Source organism: Cynoglossus semilaevis, chromosome W, assembly GCF_000523025.1.
Source record: "Cynoglossus semilaevis isolate Cse_v1.0 chromosome W, Cse_v1.0, whole genome shotgun sequence".
Lineage (NCBI taxonomy): Eukaryota > Metazoa > Chordata > Actinopteri > Pleuronectiformes > Cynoglossidae > Cynoglossus > Cynoglossus semilaevis.
In genome coordinates, this window is record NC_024327.1 from 12,095,514 (window position 1) to 12,103,967 (window position 8,454).

An 8,454-nucleotide genomic window follows, 5' to 3' on the forward strand; every position below is an offset into this window, starting at 1 on the left:
GACAGAACTAAAACATTCTCACATTCTGTGGTGTGTAACTAACTATGTGACTGTGATTTCAACTGACTGTCGGGTAATTTTGACCCAAAAACAATATTTGTACCTTTTTTGTACAGCTTACATGGAAATATGAATAAAGGCAACATTCACATTTTCTAATGTTGGCTTCAATCTAGGAGAAGTCAAAAATTTTGTTTAGGGGATTTTTATTTGGTTTTTAACATAGTGGCGGGTCATTCTGACCCGAGGACAACAGGAGCGTTAAGATGGCTAAGCGGCTGCGTCATTAATAACAAAGATGTTAAGGTCATTATGTTCAAATTGACTTCCTTTGACCAAAGGGTTAGGGTTAGGCCAAGAGGCCATTAGCTGTTCTAGTGACCACAGATCAAGTGAAGATTTTAGCTTTGGAGAACGACTTTTTTGCCCTGCTGTATGACCATATACGGTACTGTTAGATTTCAGTGGTTTCCAGTGGTTTTTTCACATTTGGTTGGGTCTGCACCAAGACACCAAAAGGCTTTCCCGAGCACACACAGTCACATAGCCCCACACATTCAAAGAGAATTTCCCCAGATTCTCTTCACACCAACCCCCTCTACAACACCTCTACTCCCTGGGAACAATGGGAGATCTTCACACAACAATGGGAGATCTCCCAATCTACCTTCTCACAGGGAACCCCGAAGCCATCCATTCCTTTTGATCTACATGACCACCTGTGGTTGACTGGACTTTATGGCTCGGTCCACTTCCCTTGTGATAACCCCCCACTGAGCAACAAAAGGTTCTTCCAACACTGCTGAATCATGGAACAAGAGTGCCACATAGTGGCGACGGCAGGCATCACATGATAACAAGAACAATAATATGATTGGCCACAAGAGGCCTAGCCTCTCTCTTCCATTGGCCTACAAGATTTAAACACACACCCGGGAAGTCGAAAACCACTCCCCCCATACAGGTATATAAGCATAAACAACTAACGATACTTTAGAAGTTATTCTTGAAAAGTCTTGAGAAGTCAGAAGTTATTCTTGACAGGATTTGCGTATTAACTACTGTTGTACGAGATTTCCTTGAATACTTCTCCAGTTGTTTATTTTGCTTTATTGTTGGACCTGTTTTGTTTGATGTTTGTTATTAAAACAAATCGACCATCTACCGGCTGCTTCCACTCCTTGCCTGAAGACACCTCACACAGCAAGAATCTTTCAGTACTGTATACATGAGACTGGCTTGAGTTACAGATCAAAACAGCTTTTCCAGCTTTCATTTCCTGCCACTGACACATATATGTGTCAACTTTAGACATGTCACCTTGCGTTTTAACCTTTTCAATAAACAATGAGGAAAAAGCGCCATCCGTGTGACTGACAGGTGTTTTTTTTTCACCCAGGTGTTGCCTTTCAGACTATGTTAAAACATTGAATAGCCCTGATTGTCTGCTCTTTGGTTTGAAGTTTTGGATTTCAGAAGGAGAAAAAGAGGGGGACATCAAGGACAGCCAAATAATAATGTGAATCAAATTTTTTCAGGTTCAACTAAGGACAGTGCTGGAAGACAAGAACTTCAAGATAAGAACAACAACAGAAGCTCATGATGGTAGAAAAACTCAAAAAGTCACTCATTAATTCATCAGTAATTCTAAATAATATTCGACTTAGATAGATAGATAGATAGATAGATAGATAGATAGATAGATAGATAGATAGATAGATAGATAGATAGATAGATAGATAGATAGATAGATAGACCTACCACTATGTTAAAAACCAAATAAAAATCCAATCATAGATTGACCCCAACAACCCCATCAACATTAGAAAAAGTGAATTGTTGCCTTTATTTATATTTCCATGTAAGCTATACAAAAAAAAGGTACAACTATTGTCTTCGGGTCAAAATGACCCGACAGTCAAATTGAGTTGGAGTCACAGTCACAGAGTTTGTTACACAACACAGAATGTGAGAATGTTTTAGTTCTGTCTCAGATCAATCAATGGCAGACGTAAACAAGACAAGACAGGTGGTCTTCTCACGGACTGCACTGCCTGTGACCCGATCTGACCCAAATGTAACAATATTGCCCCTTTGTCTGTGTGGACTCCTAGAGGCTATAAAGGTGCTGCAGATGACAGTACCCCGAATTCTCTCTGTGCTGAAGCCATGAGTGCGTAATATAACATTGAACAGGCTCGAGAGTTGATTTTCTGAGATGTCCAACAAGACAACACTGATTCAGAAGAAGAAGATGGGGAGGAATACAACCCAGAGCATGATGAATCATCTTCAGAAGTAAAAGAAAGGGTGGCACAACAAAATGTCATGAGGATGACCCCAGGACCCACAAGATATGCCGTTTCTCATGCCCATGACATTGTCTCAACATTCTACATGTTTATCACACCAGCAATAGAAAAATAATCCTGAAGAAGGAGGGTTTCTCCAAATATGGAGACAGCTGGAAAATATGGATGAGACTGACCTGCATGCCTACTTAGGGCTGCATTCAAAACTCCTTTTTTCAGATTTCTATTCTTTCCTAAGATATAGAAATACTATACAAATATTGCTTACCACCTATACAGTAAACAATAAAACAATTGACAGTGTCATAGCAACACGTGTTGTCTTGAATAAATGCAGTCTTTCTGCCAGGGAAAACTCAGGTATTCACACAATTTCTGGTGAATGACAAGTTGTTTCTTCAAACAAAATAAGATTTGGTGTTTAAAATTCAATTCAGCTGCTTATATTCGGGCTTTAGTGAAGACATATAATTTAGACCTGGGAGGAAATGGGGTGTATACAGATTATGAGGACAACAGGAGGGTTAAATTAATATGGTTCCTTGATGTTTAAATAAAATGTTAGTAACAGGTTTTGTTGACAGAAAAACAAGGGATTGAGCACAGCTGGGTTATTTGCACAAATGTTTTTAAAAGCCCTGTTATGAACAGTTGATTTCTGTGCCATTACCTTTAAAAGGTGAGGAGCCACTGAATGCTCTGCCCACCTATGACACCTACTACACCTAGTACAGTGTCAAATCGCCAGGCCCATCTGCAATCAGTGTTTTCTTTGAGCATTTTGATAGTGATGGTAAACCGGCATGACACAAGATAAGAAGCTGTGATCCAACAACATGTTTGAGTCAGAATATGAAAAAAGCTCTAGAAAAAAGTTGAGAGCCACATATGGACTTGATGTGATTAGTAGTTAAGTTTGTTACCTAAACATTAATGTTATGTTAATATACTTTGGACTATGTTGTTGCAGTGTGACCCAGGGCGGTAACAATATTGGTTGTGACATCACAAAGTCGGAACGACTCATTTTGAAACACATTCTTTCAGATTATAAAATATTCACTTTGTTGTTGATACTGACACTTAATGGGTAGGCAGGCACTCTAGAGACACAAATACATGCTCCAAAACCTTAACAAAATCAATTTAACAAAATATGTTCTTTAAGCTTAAGTGTCAAGTATATAAATCTTTTGGACTTTGGGCTACTATTTCCTTCTACTGACTTTGTGGGTGTTTATTTGTGTGTGTGTGTGTGTCTGCATATTTAAAATGAGTCCAGAGAGGTGAGTTACTCTTTGATCCTGCAGTCATTAATCTCACTTGCTGTCAAGGTAATGGACACTGATGGACAGGATTGTTTGCTCTCTCACTGTCACACACAGCCACACAGGACATAAACATAGACACTTTAGTAACTAAAAGGTGCCAACAGTTGTTTGTGTTTTTTTTTTAAATACACATCTGCGGACATGTACCAACCCAAATATTATAAACTTGAAAAATACAAAAACACAAAAACATTTAGTTTGGTCACTGTCTTGAGCCTTAATATAATGAGCAACAAATATAATAACAAATATATTCAATGTCTTCATTTCACTTTGTTAAACACATACAGATGTCTTGGGAGATATACAATGTCTGGCCTTCCTGCAGTCCAGATGTGTCTGCTGTTTAAAATGTCTGGTGCAACATGAAGAGGGAAACAAGACAATGATTACAACAGACTATTAAAACAAAGACATTTCACTCATTTTTTTTCCTGTCTAAACGTGTAGATTTATCTGCTTTACCAAGGAAACGATTTTAGGTGTTATGTTAGCTGTCACTCCCTCTGCTGGCCAAATGCAGCACCTTTTCAACAGTGCCAACAACTGTTCTATGTAAATTGATCGAAGCAGCTGAAGGGCCTCCACCTATTCACTTTCCCGTGAGGTTTCTCCAATTCTCCAAAACATTTGTATGTTACATTTCCAGAGTAACAGTGAGGTTAGCAAAACGCTTTGTCCAGTCTGCCTGTTCGTTTCCTTCACATTTCAAAGCAATTGCTCCATGTTGATTTAGCTGTCACCGAGGGCATTTGTTCCTGCATGATTTATAGAGCACCCGCCTGGTGCCAGTTGACTTGCGATAAATTGCACAATATTCTGAAAGGCTCATTTGCTTAGTGCTACATTAAGGGCCCAATGATTGCTACACAAAGCCATGTAAATGAGTTCTAAGAGGGGCCCCATCACTCAACATGTCATGTAGCTAATCCCATTATTATTTATGACTGGGAGCTAGGCCGTGTTTCCTCAGAGGCCGAGCGAGGCTCATATATGGGCTGTGATAACGCTGCTCTACCTCTCTGGTATGTGTGTGTGTGTTATATTGGTGTAGTGGTCAGGAAGGAGCCAGCGTATCTGTGTTATCTGCAGAATAGCCCAGATGAAATGATGGTGATGATTGCACAGGTAAAGATAAAAAGATGACCATCTCACTTGTTGAATTATTTTCTCTTTTTGTTTTCTTTAGCCCAATTTCTCTCAGATGTTCATGTCAGTATTTTGCACTGACTTCCTAACACTAAAAAAGTATTCCCCCCATTCGCCAGTGGTGATGCTATTGTACGGATGAATCTTAGTGGAAATGTTTACACACAAAGACACACACTTTTAACAAGCCAGTTAATCGTTGTCGCTCAGACCAAATCCTCTTTCGTGCGCAGACAATTAAAGAGATGAGTACAGTGTATTGTGTTTAATCTGTCTTATCTTCACCATGTCAGAGCTGGCAAACAGAGCAGCCCAGACCTGGGCCTTTACAGTATTTGGCCTTTTTCATGGTCCCTCAGACATGTCATAACACTGCTGTCAAACATGTCAGCTCTCCAAAGCATAACAAAAATAAGATAAGAGAGGCTGGGCTTTCACATCCATCGCTCATCATGGTGTGTATGTGTGTGTTGACATTACAGCTGAGCTGTTATTTGGTCAGAGCAGTGATCTAAGTGTCTGTGGTGATTAGCTGTAATCTGCTTTCCCAGGCTGTGATCTATCGTCTGTAGCTGGATGGGGAGGGTGTGTGTGTGTGCGTGTGGGTGTGTGTAGATGTAGGTGTGTCATCAGAATGATTTTTTTGTTGTTGTTGTTGTTATTTAGTTATCTGTAGTTAGTGTGTGGCAATGTTTCAAAAAATTGGTTTCCCATATGAAAACATCTTTCATTTATTTTAAGTCAGACATCTGTGTGACTAGGTACAAGTGTCTTTGTGGCTCCCTTTGTGTGCATGTGTGTTGGTGGAAGAGAGGGTAGGGCCCTGCTGTTGTGTTGCGTCTAGGTCAGATGAGATCAAACACTTGACTGCACTTTACACCCAAACACAGCATGCCAGAGATGAGATCAAATCAGGGCATCCAAACAACCTGTGATATTCATGCTGCGTGTCAACAGATCACACACACGCAGACACGTACAGTCAGTCAGGGAGCATCTGAGGTTAAACTACAGTAGATAAGGAACACACACACACACACACAGGGAGGAAGTTCCAGACCATACATTACAGTTACAGTGTATGTGTAGCTTCTCACACACCTGATTAAAGGTTTGTGCAAAATTACCATACTTTTAGACAATACTCCAGCAGCAGCAACTCTTCAGAACCAGGAGAAACCAGGGAGATGCATGTTGACCCACCTACTGTCTGTAGAAGTGTGGCTGGATGTGGCTCTAAAGGAAGAATTTCAGAAAAAAGCTAAACCCTGACACATAGAAACAAGTTTGGTGACTTGACTATGCACAGAATCAGCTGGAAATTAGATTCAGAAAAAAGAAAGTGCTCTGTACTGTAAAAGTAAAATTAGAATTACTTGTTTGTTCACTGGAGGGAGAGAGGATTTTCTACTGAAAATGAAAATCAGGAAAGGCTGTTCTGTGTTTATATTTCAGAGGGTTTGCATCTATGCTAAGGTACTATTAGTGGTTGTGCCAATGCAAAAGGTTATTCACATTTTCTTGTCAAGACACCACTATCTATCTATCTATCTATCTATCTATCTATATATCTATCTATCTATCTATCTATCTATCTATCTATCTATCTATCTATCTATCTATCTATCTATCTATCTATCTATCTATCTATCTATCTATCTATCCACCCATCGAGCTCCTGTAAAATATCTGGTGCATCATCGTGAAGAGGAGAATCAGATAACAGTGACCATTAACTGTTGAGCAAATGAGCCTCTTATACAGGGAGACGGTTCCAAAATTCATCTTGTCTGACTTCCTGCATTGAGTGTGTGTCATGTGTCAATCAATAGCTTCATTTTTACCAAGAAGCTGTTGGTCACATCATAATCCTCCCTGTCTTGATACTGTTACACGTAGAAGTAGAAAATACTGTATGTCTCTTTTTTTTCCTATGCCATCAATACCATTTATTGCGAGCTTTGCCTCGTCTTCAGTTCTCTGTTGACCTGACTGACAGGCTGACAGATGGGCTGATGTACTGTTTTAGAATATTTAATTTCGTTAGATATACACAGTATATCATACTTTTCATCAACAGGATGCAAGAGAGGACTGGTTAACTTTACTGACTCTCATGCAAACCTTAAACATACATGTAAATAGAATTTCTAGTTAGTTATCAAAGTGTGTTAAATAATAATCTGCTTGTCATGAACAGGTACTCCCTTTTTACGAGATCTTGCTCTGCACAGGAAATATCCTGTACGTACTCCTAGAAATGTTTTACGATGTGGTCCACAAAGGATGAAATCTGTTCCTCATCAATTATGTGAATCGTGTGAACTTTGCCCAAAGAGTATATATGTAATGAAAAAAAACAACTGCTCAGTACTTATGTAACTTTCTCAATAAAAGGAGCTGCAGTCCTCATACACTTTGGGACTTAGGTGAGCCAACTCTGCAAAGCTGTTGGTCTCTCTGCTCCCCCTTGCAGCGAGTAAAAAGTACAACGTTGTCAGGTGTGGTTCTTTTCAGGTCATTCTATCTGTGGCAGTTAGATGACAATAGTGGTTGCTGAATTTTTTGGCACCAACAATACACCATAGCTCTCACATGAACACACTCAACAGACATAAATGAGCATTTGTGGCAACATATATATATTGTAATCACATGGACATTTATCAACACAAAAAATAAAAAGGCAATCACTAAAATGTATTGATAACCTTTGCAATCAATAATATAAAATAATATAATACCCAGGCTTTTGTAAAACTGTGATGACACCATGTCCTTGACAGCATGTAGGAGCTCACTTTACGAAAATTAACTTTTCTGTTCTCACTGATCCATGAAAATACAAATGCGATGAACAGCCACTTCCTCAAACCTTCTGTTTCGTGGGACCAATTGGATACAATGGAGAAACCAATCCCGTGGAAAGATCCATGTGTGACGACAACAGCAGGAAGTTCCGAGCTCCTCTACAGCAGTAGCCGCAACCTCTGACATGTAGGCTTTGACGCACACTACACAGGAATACACACCAATTTTAACTAAATAATAACACTACACTTGAATCCACATGATTACCAATTTACACAGAGAAACTCACTCAGTAACTTGGTGCAAAATACATCACGCCACAGTTTCCTTCTTCCAACTAATGATGGCGAGGCTAAAAAAATAACTAGCTTTCCAACAGAAGCCTTGCGTTTCTCTCCCGTTCTATCTTCTTCTTTCTTTTTTTTTAACCCCACCCTCATTTGCAGGATCATTAGGGTACTAATTGACTAGTAACAGACTAACTGAAAGACTGACACTAGTGATGTGTCTTCCGTGAGTGATTCGTTCAATTCAGATTCGTTCATATTGAACTCATGAATCACTCACAAATCACTCACGCCTGCAGGGGCAGCCTGTTAACAGCATATGTACTGCTAACACAACAATTTCCCAAAAATGGGATCAATATAGTACAAATTTATTTTTATTTTTTTACAAATCACTTACGAATCGCTCACTCACGAATCACTCTTTGCGAATTAATCACTCACTGCGAATTAATCGCTCCTTGCGAATGAATCACTCACTGTAAATTAATCACTCATTGCGAATTAATCACTCACTCCTTACTCCCGCAAGTAATCAGGAGCTTCTTGACAGTTCCATAGTGT